Raw genomic sequence first — 14,713 nt, 5'->3', positions numbered from 1 at the left:
TGGAGTAACAGAGACAAAGTGTGGAGCAGAAACTGAAGGAATGCTTGTCCAGAGACTCCCCCACCTGGGGATCAATCCCATATTAATTCACCAAATCCAGATACTTTTGTGGATGCCAACAAGTGCTTCCTGACAGAGGCTGTTATAGCTGTCTCCAGAGAGGCTCCACCAGTGCCTGACAAATACAGACATGGATCCTCACAAGCTACCATTGGACTGAGCAGAGGATCCCCAATGAAGGAGCTAGAGAAAGGACCCAAGGAACTGAAGGGGGTGGCAACCACATAGGAGGAACAACAATATGAACTAACCATTAACCCCAGAGCTCCAAAGGACTAAATAACCAAACAAAGAGCACATATGGTGGGACTCATGGCTCAAGGTGCATATGTAGCAGAGGATGGCCTAGTCAGTCATCAATGGGAGGAGAGGCCCTTGGTCCTGTAAGTGCTGTATTCTCCAGTGTAGGGAATGCCAGGGCCAGGACGCACATGTGGGTGGGATGGTGAGCATGGGGAGGAGGGAGGGGATAGTGGGTTTTCGTAGGGGAAACCTGAAAAGGGGACAACTTTTGAAATGTAAATAAAGTAAATATCTAATAAAAATCTAAATAAACTGAACTAATTTATTGAAATGGAGATGTTAAGCAGCAGCGAGCTTGCCTGACTTTTGTGTGGCTCCAGTGTTGTTCCCTAATGCCACACAATGAAGAGAGGATGTGGAGTATCAGGTGTGTCCATTGAGCTCAGTTAGTGAGCATAGCCTTGACTGCTTTGGCGTCCAGTTTCAGGCCTACAACATGGATGTGTAAAAGTATACAAGGGGTTTGTATTAGGACACTGTTCATCAGACTATCTGTTTGTCTGTCCATCTAACTAGGTATCTATGCAACCATCCATCCATCCATCTATCTATCTATCTATCTATCTATCTATCTATCCTATGAGGTCACAGCCATGTTGATACACAGACCACACAACAATGACTCTACAAATAAAGTTGATAGAATTTAGACAAGTTTGCCATATAAATATTGATACCAAATACTAAATAACACAAGTGGAATCAAAATTGAAGAAGATGTGATAATAATCATCAATCATGATCCTGTAGGCTTTATTCCAGGGATGCAGGAATGGTTCATTTTAGGAAAATACAGCAGCATATTTCCACCATATAAACAAGTGGAAAGTAAAAGGATACATGGTCATCTCATCAGATGCTGAAAATTTTTTGACAAAATCCAGCACTCTTTCATGATAAAAGTGCTATAGAGACCAGGGATAAAAGGCGTACACATAAACACAATAAAAGCAATATACAGCAAGCTGATAACCAACCTCAGATTAAGGGAGAGAAAGGTGGAGCAGTTCCATTAATGAATCAATGACATGGTGAACACAATGCAGTCAAATAACTGCCTATATATGCAATATAGAATTTGGTGGTCTAGCTAGAGCTATAGACAACTGATGCCAATTGAAGGGCACAGTTTGGGAAGGAAGAAGTCACAGTGTCTCTATTCACAGATGCATTTATACTATATATGAAAGACACTTCAGATTCTTCCAGAGCAATGCTAGAGATGGAAAATGCCTTTTTCAAAGTGGTAGATAGAGAGTTAATTCAAGATAACCAGGATGAGGAAGAAATTAGGGCAACAACACCCTACAAAAGAGAAAAATACCAAATTTATTGGTATAACTCTATCTGAGCAAGCAAAATACCTGCATGAAGAGAACTCCAAGTTTCTGAAGAATTAAATAAAAGAAGCCATTAGAAGATGCAAAGGTCTCTCATGATCCTGCAATCAGGTGATTAATGTAATACAAAATGTCATCATACCAACAGTAATTTACTGATTCAAAGGAATTCCCATTAAATTCCAACACAATTCTTACAGACCTTGAAGGCTCAATTCTCTATTCCATATGGAAAACTAAAAATAAAAAATACAGGATAGCTAAAACAATCCCCTACAATAAAAGAACTTCTAAAAAGAATCACCGTCCCTGATCTCATGTTGTACTACATAACCATAGTAAAATGAAAACTGCCTAGTATTGACTGAAAAACAGAAAAGTTGATCAACGAAATACCCCTGAATGTGCACAAATAAACCAATACAACTATCAACCATCAACACTTCATTTTTAACAGAGAAGGCAAAAGAGACATTGGAAAAAAGAAAGCATCTTCATCAATGGGTGGCTGTCTAACTGGATATCTGCATGTAGAAGAAAGCTAGTTGCTTTATAGTTTTCATCCTCCAGTACTCTCAAGTCCAACTGATCAAAGACCTCAAAGTAAAAATGGATGCACAACATCTAATACAAGAGAAAGTAGGGGATTAGTCTGGAACACATTGCCCCAGGAGATAACTTCCTGAAGAGAAACCCATAGCTCAGACCATGAGATCAACAATTAATAATGGGACTTGGTGAAACTGAAAAGCTTCTATACAGCAAAAGAGAACATCAGCATGCCAAAACGACAGCCTAAAGATTGGAAGAAGATCCTCACTAACACTACATCTGACAGAAGGATGATATCCAAAAACTATAAATATAACAAAATATTAGTTATCCACAAGCCAAATCCTCCAATTTAAAAATCAAGCACTAAATTACACAGAATATTTCAACAGAGGAATCTCTACAGGCTGAGAAGCACCTAAATAAATGTTCAACATTCCAAATCATCTAAGAAATGCAAATTGCAATGACTCTTGAGATTCCATCTTACACACTTCAGATCACAACCTCAAGTGACAGCTCATGTTGGGGAGGTTATACAACAAGGGGAACACTCCTCAATTGTTTCTGAGAGTGAAAACTTGGACAATCACTTTTGAAATCAATCTTGCAGTATATTCAGAAATTTGAGAATGCTTCTAGTTCCAGCTTTACCTCTCCTAGAGAGGACTTTTAATACCAAAAAGACACTTGCTCAACTATGTTCATAGCAGCGGTCCCTCAACTGAAGACACCGTGCTTTCTAAAACACAGCAGAACTGATGCACATATAAACTCAGTCTGAAGTAGAGTGCAGAGGGCATGTATGAGTTTATATTACATGACATGACTATGTTGAGAGAAGTAGACACATAATTTCCATTTTTAACACAGAAGCTATCTCCAATCCATAGAGACTTGCAAATGAAACACTACTTCAGTCAAATGGAGTCTCCATGTGGAAGGAGATTCCACATTAAGGAGAGGCTGAGTGACCAGCAGTAGATGCCAACACAAAGCAAACTCAAGTGCGTTTAGGCAGCTCTGTATGAAATAGCATTCATCAGGCCCTTTTCTTTATTTAATTTTCCTTTTATATAGTAGGTCCTTTGGTTGTATATGATAGCTAAAAATTTCCTATTTTTATAAGATTTCTCTGTTGTTGAATGTGCTCTGTATCTCTAAGGGCATTTAATTGTTGTTTTTATTTTTTTAAATTAAAATCTTTTCTTTCTTTTTGTTTGTTTGTTATTTTCAAGACAGAGTTTCTCTGTGTAGTCCTGGCTGACCTGGAGCTCACTGTGTAGACCAGGCTGGCCTAAAACTCAGAAACCCACCTGCCTCTGCCTCTGCCTCTGCCTCTGCCTCTGCCTCTGCCTCTGCCTCTGCCTCTGCCTCTGCCTCTGCCTCTGCCTCTGCCTCTGCCTCTGCCTCTGCCTCTGCCTCTGCCTCTGCCTCTGCCTCTGCCTCTGCCTCTGCCTCTGCCTCCCAAGTGCTGGGATTAAAGGCATGCACTGCCATGCCTGGCTTGACTTTTTTCTGTTGGTTTATTTATTTTGTCCTGGTCCAACTTGCATTTTTCTTTTGCTTTGGCTTTTTTATTTGCTTTTCTTTGTTTTTCAAGACAGGGTCTCTGAGTAACTCTGGCTATTCTATAACTCACTTAGTAGATCAGGCTGGAGGGTACCCCGAGTCTTCCTCTCAAGTGCTGGGATTACACTTCTGTACCATCACACCTGGTTTTGTCTCATCATTCTTAGAGTGGCTGTTTCGTTTCTTCGGAGAAACACCAGGGGTGTGGATTGAGATGAAGAGAAGGCAGGGATGATTTCAGAGAGGGTGAGGGAGGAGAAGACATAATCACAACTCAATGTATGAAAAAATATTTTTAGTAAAATAAAAGCAAAGGGAAGGGAAGGAAGATATGGCTGAGCAGTTAAGAGCACTGACTTGCTGCTCACATTTTCCTTGAATCTAGAAATGGGTGATTCAAGAACAGATGTGTCTCAACAACAAATGAATAAATATTAAGTGTCACATGCTGTGGATCTGATGTCTTTGAAAGTATCTATGTAAAGTAATCTGGACTGTTGTCCATTAACTAATCTCAGCTATTTCTAAACAAAATATATTGAAAATAACCTAGCAATTAACTAAGAGCCAAGAATTTGTTACCTGGGTTCTGGTGCCTTTTATGATATGTAAGCATACATGGAAAAGAACAGTAACATACATTAAAATATATAGAGAAAAAATGGTCAACATTGACAAACTCCTAATTTCCTCTTCCTCACTCTTGGAACAGTAGTTCAAACTCTGGAGTCCAGAGCACCCTATACAGCTCACCAACTGAGGTCAATGCACACACCTGAAACTCCATGTGCTCTCTTGAGCCATGCAATCAACATCCCCATTTTAAATAATCGAGCCATTTTTAATTTCTTCGTGAAATTGAGTCATTACTTTTTTATTTAAAGACTTCTTTGGATTGGTGTGTAGCTTCATGTATATTATGTGGATCTGTGCTTGTGAAAGCCAGGATCCACACAACCCAGAAAAGAGGGTCCTATCACCTGAAGACTGAGTACCTGTCAAGTGCAACCTGATTATTAGCACTGAAATCAAACTTTGCTCCTATGCAAAATCAGCATGTACCCTTAAGCTGTGAGCAATCTCTTCATATATGGCTTGTTTCTTTAAAGAACTTAAATGCATTATTATGAGCAAACCTCAGATGAGTTCACTGGTCCCAAGGAACAAGGCCAGAGAACTGAACATTCAGACAGGGAGACAGGTTGTGGGGAAAGACAGAAAGAAGGAACCTGAGAGAGGTGTGTTGTTTGTTTTTTAGTCTTCTTCTATCCCTTAAGCTGGCCTAGATGTCCATGTGTACCACCATAGCTGATAACTTTACCCACCTTCCAAAGATTGAATTGTGACAGGCCTGGCATCAATGTGTACATTTTGACTTATCTCCAGAGGGCATCTGTTTAGATATGCTATTCAATTCAGACAGTAATACTTTACCATACAGAAAAGGGTATAATGACTAGGCAGAGGGAGATTTTTGTTTCTTTTATTTTTATTGCAACTGAAGACTTAAAATACAAGTCTTTTTGAAAGTAAATACTTTATGTAGCAAAGGTACCTGCATAATAGTGGGCACCTTTTTATACACTATGGTTACTTCATAGAGTTTGGGACTCCATAGGAATAGAGCTCTAGGGACATGTGGCATAAAGACTGTATATAGAGGTTCTTGTTAGTAAGCTCATTAAGGCACGGCCAAAAGTTCAGGAGTTCAAAGCTAGAATGGAAAGCCTGTTTACTTTGCTCTATGTTGTCTTCTTACCTTTAGGCATCTTTGAGGGGTCCAAGGTGCCTTGTGGTCTCAACATACTGGATATTAACCATCTGTGATCATTTTAATCCCTCTTCACAAGATTTGTGTCTATGTTGCTCACATTAATGTAAATGTTTTGTGCACATAACTGATTAGCCACCCAAAAGTGTTATACATGTAGCCCAGGCAAGAGACTAGGGAAAGATGTGTCAAGAAAACTTTTATTTTATACATGCCATATTCACCTGGAACTTTGCTTCCTTCATAAAATAACAGTGTCTTTCCAATCCTGGACCTATTCTATCATCCTGACACTGAACCTGGTAGTAAGGTTGGAAAAAGTCCAAGACCCCAGGGAGACATCATCCAGGTTGATAGGTACAAAAAAAGCATCTATATATACTGTCTGGGCAGAAGCCACAAACTGTTTTTCTGACTCTATCATGCCCCTGGTCCAACAGTCTATTGGAATAGTCCACATCTCAATCTAAGCATTCAGGGTCCCAGTCACCACACATCTCTTTACTTCTAACCATATGGGAAGTGTCTGAAGTCACAGTCTCTGAGCACCCTGGATGAGAGATGTGTCCCAAGCATGTCATTTATTCATCGTCAGAAGTCCTGTATCCATGTTTACTGCAAACAGGAACAAAGTATTGCCCCTTGGCCATAGACACAGGTCTTGCCACAATTTTGGCAGTCATTTGTTGCAAAAAATATGCTCTACTCGAGCACTGGGGTGCCTTGCCAGCAGAGTCGTCCGACACCCGCAAGGGCCCACACAGGATTCCCCACGGGATCCTAAGTCCTCTGGTGAGTGGAACACAGTGTCTGCCCCAATCCAATCTCGCGGAACCTGAGATTGTGGTAACTAGGGAAGCAGTGGACCTGGGCCTGACCTGGGGCACGAGTCCCTTCCGCTCCACTTGAGCACTGGGGTGCCTTGCCAGCGGAGTCGCCCGACACCTGCAAGGGCCCACACAGGATTCCCCACGGGATCCTAAGACCTCTGGTGAGTGGAACACAGTGTCTGCCCCAATCCAATCTCGCGGAACCTGAGACTGCAGTAACTAGGGAAGCAGTGGACCTGGGCCTGACCTGGGGCATTAGTCCCTTCTGCTCCACTTGAGCACTGGGGTGCCTTGCCAGCAGAGTCGCCCAATATTCGCAAGGGCCCACACAGGATTCCCCACAGGATCCTAAGACCTCTGGTGAGTGGAACACAACTTCTGCAAGGAGGCAGTTTCGAACACCAGATATCTGAGTACCTTCCCTGTAAGAAGAGAGCTTGCCTGTAGAAAATACTCTGCCCACTGAAACTAAGGAGAGAGCTAGCCTCCCAGGTCTGTTTATAGAGGCTAACAGAGTCACCTGAGGAACAAGCTCTAACCAGAGACAACTATAACAGCTAGCTTCAGAGATTACCAGATGTCGAAAGGCAAACTTAAGAATCCTACTAACAGAAATCAAGACCACTCACCATCATCAGAGGGCAGCACTCCCACCCCACCTAGTCCTGGGCACCCCAATACAACCGAATCTCTAGACCCAGATTTAAAAACATTTCTCATGATGATGGTAGAGGACATCAAGAAGGACTTTCATAAGTCACTTAAAGAATTACAGGAGAGCACTGCTAAAGAGTTACAGGCCCTTAAAGAAAAGCAGGAAAACACAACCAAACAGGTAGAAGTCCTTAAAGAAAAACAGGAAAACACATCCAAACAGGTGATGGAAATGAACAAAACCATACTAGAACTAAAAAGGGAAGTAGACACAATAAAGTAAACCCAAAGTGAGGCAACGCTGGAGATAGTAACCCTAGGAAAGAGATCTGGAACCATAGATGCGAGCATCAGCAACAGAATACAAGAAATGGAAGAGAGAGTCTCAGGTGCAGAAGATTCCATAGAGAACATCGGCACAACAGTCAAAGAAAATACAAAATGCAAAAGGATCCTAAATCAAAACATCCAGGAAATCCAGGACACAATGAGAAGACCAAACCTACGGATAATAGGAGTTGATGAGAATGAAGATTTTCAACTTAAAAGGCCAGCAAATATATTCAACAAAATAATAGAAGAAAACTTCCCAAACCTAAAGAAAGAGATGCCCATGAACATATAAGAAGCCTACAGAACTCCAAATAGACTGGACCAGAAAAGAAATTCCTCCCGACACATAATAATCAGAACAACAAATGCACTAAATGAAGATAGAATATTAAAAGCAGTAAGGGAGAAAGGTCAAGTAACATAGAAAGGCAGGCCTATCAGAATTACACCAGACTTTTCACCAGAGACTATGAAAGCCAGAAGAGCCTGGACAGATGTTATACAGACACTAAGAGAACACAAATGCCAGCCCAGGCGACTATACCCGGCCAAACTCTCAATTTCCATAGATGGAGAAACCAAAGTATTCCACGACAAAACCAAATTCACACATTATCTTTCCACGAATCCAGCCCTTCAAAGGATAATAACAGAAAAGAAGCAATACAAGGACAGAAATCACACCCTACAACAAGCAAGAAAGTAATCCCTCAACAAACCAAAAAGAAGACAGCCACAAGAACAGAATGCCAACTCTAACAACAAAAATAACAGGAAGCAACAATTACTTTTCCTTAATATCTCTTAATATCAATGGACTCAATTCCCCAATAAAAAGACATAGACTAAGAGACTGGATACACAAACAGGACCCAACATTCTGCTGCTTACAGGCAACCCATCTCAGGGAAAAAGACAGACACTACCTCAGACTGAAAGGCTGGAAAACAATTTTCCAAGCAAATGGTCTGAAGAAACAAGCTGGAGTAGCCATTCTAATATCGGATAAAATTGACTTCCAACCCAAAGTTATCAAAAAAAAAGACAAGGAGGGACACTTCATACTCATCAAAGGTAAAATCCTCCAAGAGGAACTCTCAATTCTGAATATCTATGCTCCAAATGCAAGGTCAGCCACATTCATTAAAGAAACTTTAGTAAAGCTCAAAGCACACATTGCACCTCACACAATAATAGTGGGAGACTTCAACACACCACTTTCATCAATTGACAGATCGTGGAAACAGAAACTAAACAGGGACACAGTGAAACTAACAGAAGTTATGAAACAAATGGATCTGACAGATATCTACAGAACATTTTATCCTAAAACAAAAGGATATACCTTCCTCTCAGCACCTCACGGGACCTTCTCCAAAATTGACCATATAATTGGCCACAAACCAGGCCTCAACAGATACAAAAATATTGAAATTGTACCATGTATCCTATCAGACCACCATGGCCTAAGACTGATCTTCAATAACAACATAAATAATGGAAAGACAACATTCACGTGGAAAATGAACAACACTCTTCTCAATGATACCTTGGTCAAGAAAGAAATAAAGAAATTAAAGACTTTTTATAGTTTAATGAAAATGAAGCCACAACATACTCAAACTTATGGGACACAATGAAAGCATTCCTAAGATGAAAACTCATAGTCCTGAGTGCCTCCAAAAAAGAGCATACACTTGCATCTTGACAGCAGACCTAAAAGCTCTAGAACAAAAGGAAGCAAATTCACCCAAGTGGAGTAGAAGACAGGAAATAATGACACTCAGTGGCGAAATCAGCCAAGTAGAACCAAAAAGAAATATTCAAAGAATCAACCAAACCACTAGCTGATTCTTTGAGAAAATCAACAAGATAGATAAACTCTTATTCACTAGAGGGCACTGGGACAGCATCCTAATTATCAAAATCAGAAATGAAAAGGGAGACCTAACAACAGAGCCTGAGGAAATCCAAAATACCATCAAATCCTTCTACAAAAGGCTATACTCAACAAAACTGGAAAACCTTGAGGAAATGAACAAATTTCTAGACAGACACCAGGTACCAAAATTAAATCAGTATCAGATTAATGACCTAAACAGTCCTATATCCACTAAAGAAATAGAAGATGTCATTAATAGTCTCCCAACCAAAAAAAGCTCAGGACCAGATGGGTTTAGTTCAGAGTTCTATCAGACCTTCAAAGAAGACCTAATTTCAACTCTCCTCAAACTATTCCACAAAATAGAAGTAGAAGGTACTCTACCCAATTCATTCTATGAAGCCACCTTTACTCTGGTACCTAAACCACATAAAGACTCAACAAAGATAGAGAACTTTAGACCAGTTTCCCTTAAGAATATTGATGCAAAAATACTCAATAAAATTCTCACTAACTGAATCACAGAACATATCAAAACAATTATCCACCATGACCAAGTAGGCTTCATCCCAGGGATGCAGGGATCATTTAATAAATGGAAATCCATCAATGTAATCCACTATATAAGCAAACTCAAAGACAAAAACCACATGATCATCACATTAGATACTGAGAAACCATTTTAAAAAATCCAACACCCCTTGATGATAAAAGTCTTGGAAAAATCAGGAATTCAAGACCCGTACCTAAACAAATTAAAAGCAATTTACAGCAAACCAGTAGCCAACATCAAACTAAATGGAGAGAACCTGGAAGCAATCCCACTAAAATCAGGGACTAGACAAGGCTACCCATGCTTTCAGTACCTATTCAATGTAGGGCTCAAAGTTTTAGCCAGAGCTATTGGACAATGGAAGGAGGTAAAAGGGATACAAATTGGAAAGGAAGATGTCAAAATATCGCCATTTGCAGATGATATGATAGTATACTGAAGTGATCAAATAGGGAAAACTATTCTCAACAATAAAATAACTTCTGGCGGAATCAATATCTCTTACCTCAAGCTTCATTACAGATCAATAGTAATAAAAATATATTGTATTCATACAGAAGAATGGCACAAAGATCAATAGAATAGAATTGAAGTTATGGAAATGAACCGATGCACCTAAGATCACTTGATTTTTGGGAAAGGATCTAAAACTATTCAGTGGAAAAAGGACAACATTTTCGACAAATGGTGCTGGTTCAACTGGCAGTCAGGATGTAAGAGAATGCAAATTGATCCATTCTTATCTCCTTGTACAAAGCTCAAGTCCAAGTGGATAAAGGACCTCCACATAAAACATGATACACTGAACCTCATAGAGGAAAAAGTAGGGAACACATAGGCATAGGGGAAATTTTCCTGCACAGAATACCAGTGGCTTATGCTTTAAGATCAAGAATGGACAAATGGGTACTCATAAAATTGCAAAGCTTCTGAAAGGCAAAGGACACTTTAGGACAAAATGGCAAACAACAGATTAGGATAAAAATGTTTACCAATCCTACATCTGATAGAGGGCTAATATCCAATATATACAAAGGACTCAAGAAGTTTGACTCCAGAGAATTAAATAACCCTATTAAAAATGGGTAATAGTCTCTAGATGGTCCATCCTTTTATCTCAGGTCCAAACTTTGTCTCTGTAACTCCTGCCATGGGTGTTTTGTTCCCAATTCTAAGAAGGCGCAAAGTGTCCACACTTTGGTCTTCGTTCTTCTTGAGTTTCATGTGTTTTGCAAACTGTAACTTATATCTTGGATATTCTAATTTTCTGGGCTAATATCCACTTATCATTGAGTACATATCATTTGAGTTCTTTTGTGATTGGGTTACCTCACTCAGGATAAGGCCCTCCAGGTCCAACCATTTGCCTAGGAATTTCATAAATTCATTTGTTTTAAAGGCTGAGTAGTACTCCATTGTGTAAATGTACCACATTTTTTTTTTATCCATTCCTCTGTTGAGGGACATCTGGGTTCTTTCCAGCTTCTGGCTATTATAAATAAGGCTGCTATGAACATAGTGGAGCATGTTTCTTTCTTACTAGTTAGAACATCTTCTGGATATATGCCCAGGAGAGGTACTGTGGGATCTTCTGGTAGTACCATGTCCAATTTTCTGAGAAACTACCAGACTGATTTCCAGAGTGGTTGTACAAGCTTGCAATCCCACCAACAGTGGAGGAATGTTCCTCTTTCTCCACATCCTTGCCAGCATCTGCTGTCACCTGAATTTTTTGATCTTAGCCATTCTGACTGCTGTGAGATGGAATCTCATGGTTGTTTTGATTTGCATTTCCCTGATGATTAAGGATGCTGAACATTTTTTCAGGTGTTTCTTGGCCATTCAGAATTCCTCAGGTGAGAATTCTTTGTTTGGCTCTGAGCCCCATTTTTTAATGGGGTTATTTGATTTTCTGGAGTCCACCTTCTTGAGTTCTTTATATATATATATTGGATATTAGTCTTCTATCTGGTTTAGGACAGGTAAAGATACTTTCCCAATCTGTTGATGGTCTTTTTGTCTTATTGACGGTGTCTTTTGCCTTACAGAAGCTTTGCAGTTTCATGAGGTCCCATTTGTCAATTCTCGTTCTTACAGCACAAGCCATTGCTGTTCTATTCAGGAATTTTCCCCCTGTGCCAATATCTTCGAGGCTTCTCTCCACTTTCACCTCTATAAGTTTCAGTGTCTCTGGTTTTATGTGGAGCTCCTTGATCCACTTAGATTTGACCTTAGGATCCATCGCATAATCAGCCTCCAAACACTGACACCATTGCATACACTAGCAAGATTGTGCTGATAGTACCCTGATATAACAGTCTCTAGTGAGACTATGCAGGGCCTAGCAAACACATAAGTGGATGCTCACAGTCAGCTATTGGACGGATCACAGGGCCCCCAATGGAGGAGCTAGAGAAAATACCCAAGAAGCTAAAGGGATCTGCAACCCATATAGGTGGAACAACATTATGCACTAACCAGTACCATGGAGCTCTTGACTCTAGCTGCATATGTATCAAAAGATGGCCTAGTCGGCCATCACTGGAAAGAGAGGCCCATTGGACTTGCAAACTTTATATGCCCCTGTACAGGGGAATGCCAGGGCCAAAAAGTGGGAGTGGGTGGGTAGGGGGTTTGGGGGAGGGTATGGGGGACTTTTGGGATAGCATTGGAAATATAAATGAGGAAAATATCTAATTTAAAAAATGGGTAACAGATTAAATAGAATTCTCAACAGAGGAAATTCAAAATGCCAAGAAGCACCTAAAGAAATGGTTCAACACCCTTAGTCATCCGGGAAATGAAAATCAAAACAACCCTGAGATTCCACCTCACACCAGTCAGAATGGCTAAGATCAAAAACTCAGGTGACAGCAAATGCTGATGAGGATGTGGAAAAAGAGGAAAACCCCTCCACTGCTGGTGGGATTGCAGGCTGGTACAATTATTTTGGAAATAAGTCTCTCTCTGTTCCTCAGAAAATTTGACATAGTCCTACCAGAGTATCCAGCTATACCACACATGGGCATATATTCAGAAGATGCTCCACCACGTAATAAGGATACTTTCTCTACTATGTTCATAGTAGCCTTATTTATAATAGCCAGGAGCTGGAAAGAACCTTGATGCTCTTCAACAAAGGAATTGATACAAAACATGTGGTACATTTACACAGTGGAGTATTACTCAGCCTTTAAAAAGAATGAATTTATGAAATTCCTAGGCAAATGGTTGGACCTGGAGGGCCTTATCCTGAGTGAGGTAACCCAATAACAAAAGAACACACATGGTCCGCAATCACTGATTTGTTGACATTAGGCCAAAACCTATGAATAACCAAGATACAATTCACAGACTACATGAAGCTCAAGAAGAAGAAAAACCAAAGTGTGGGTACTTTGGCCCTTCTTAGATAGAGGAACTAAATATTCACAGGAGCAAATATGGAGACAAAGTATGGAGCAGAGACTGAAAGAAAGTCTACCTAGAAACTGCACCACCTGGGAATCCATGCCATATACAGTCACCAAACCCAGACACTATTGTGGATGCCAAAAAGTGCAAGCTGACAGGAACCTGATATAGCTCTCCTGAGAGGCTCTGCCAGAACCTGAGAAATACAGAGCCAGATGCTCACATCCAACCATTGGGCTAAGCATAGGCTCCCCAATGGAAGAGTTAGGGAAAGGACTGAAGGAGCTGAAGGGGTTTAAAATCCCATAGGAAGAACAGCAATATCAACCAACAAGAACCCCCAGAGTTCCAAGGGACTAAACTATCAAACGAAGACATGGAGGGACCCATGTCTCTCCACCATATATAGCCAAAGATGGCATTATTGGGCATCAATAGGAGAAGAGGCCCTTGGTCTTCTGAAGGCTCTATGTAACAGTATAGGGAGAATTCAATGGCAGGGAGGAAAGGAGGTAACATTTGAAATGTAAATAAAGAAAATGTCAAGAAAGAAAGAAAGAAAGAAAGAAAGAAAGAAAGAAAGAAAGAAAGAAAGAAAGAAAGAGCAAACGAACATGGTTCCCTTCTTTAGATGACATTATTGTTGTTTAAGTAGAATAAAGTATCTAAATTGAAGGATTCTGCAACAAATGCCCTCTGGGATGAGTTAAAATGAACACATGGATGCCAGACGTGTCAGGATTCAAAATCTTGAGTAGGTGGATAAAGTTATCAGCTAAGGTAGTTCACATATGGATATCTAGGTTGGCCTTTTGCCACATCACCTCCAGTAAAGATCTGTGTGACAATTTCCACAGACTAAGGCATTTGACTTCAAAAGGGGGAGGCCTCCTGGAACCAGTTGTGAAATTCCTCACAGGAGAAAAATTAATGAGCCATAGTTCTCGTATCAGTTTTATGTTTTCTATTTCTTTTCCTATATACAAGATGTTCCTAATAGCCCAGGCCAAGATCTTAAGTATTTTTTTAAGATTTTTTTTTATTTATTATTATAGTAAGTACACTGTAGCTATCTTCAGACACACCAGAAGAGGGAGTCAGATCTTGTTACAGATGGTTGTGAGCCACCATGTGGTTGCTGGGATTTGAACTCTGGAACTTTGGAAGAGCAGTCAGGTGCTCTTACCCACTGAGCCATCTCACCAGCCCAAGATCTTAAGTATTATGGTTACAAAACCATCTCTTGAAATGGAATCACTAAACATGACCTCATCTCTTGGAAAACCAGGACTTCACTTTATAAATCACGTATAAGATAGTAGTGATAAATATAAACTTTCCCAACAATAATATTATATGTGTCTGCATGTGTGTCATCAGAAGTAGGTTTTGGAATCTTGTTTAAGAAAGTCTTAAATAGAATTAAAACAGTTTATGTTTTGAAGAATT

This window comes from Mus musculus (genome assembly GCF_000001635.26).
Source record: "Mus musculus strain C57BL/6J chromosome 5 unlocalized genomic contig, GRCm38.p6 C57BL/6J MMCHR5_RANDOM_CTG3".
Taxonomy (NCBI): Eukaryota; Metazoa; Chordata; class Mammalia; order Rodentia; family Muridae; genus Mus; species Mus musculus.
This window is presented reverse-complemented; position numbering follows the sequence as displayed.